General features: G+C 46.5%; 1 non-coding gene across 1 annotated transcript; it reads right to left on the minus strand.

Annotated features, from left to right (window-relative positions):
• Window positions 1-40: 40 nt before the first annotated feature.
• Window positions 41-159, minus strand: LOC118345226. The gene has a single exon (XR_004798819.1). It is a non-coding gene; the product is annotated as a 5S ribosomal RNA (ribosomal RNA).
• Window positions 160-202: the final 43 nt, after the last annotated feature.

Below are 202 nucleotides of genomic sequence, written 5' to 3' on the forward strand. Positions count from 1 at the left end.
CTTGTCAATTTATCTCGCAAGGCGGAAAAAACAAAAACGAGGGGTGCAACACGAGGACTTCGCAGGAGGTCACCCATCCTAGTACTACTCTCGCCCAGGCACGCTTAACTGCGAAGTTCTGATGGGATCCGGTGCATTAGTGCTGGTATGATCGCACCCATCAAACTAATTACTTAAAATTCATATAATCCTTGAGCGACAT

Source organism: Juglans regia, unplaced genomic scaffold (genome assembly GCF_001411555.2).
Source record: "Juglans regia cultivar Chandler unplaced genomic scaffold, Walnut 2.0 Scaffold_17861, whole genome shotgun sequence".
NCBI lineage: Eukaryota > Viridiplantae > Streptophyta > Magnoliopsida > Fagales > Juglandaceae > Juglans > Juglans regia.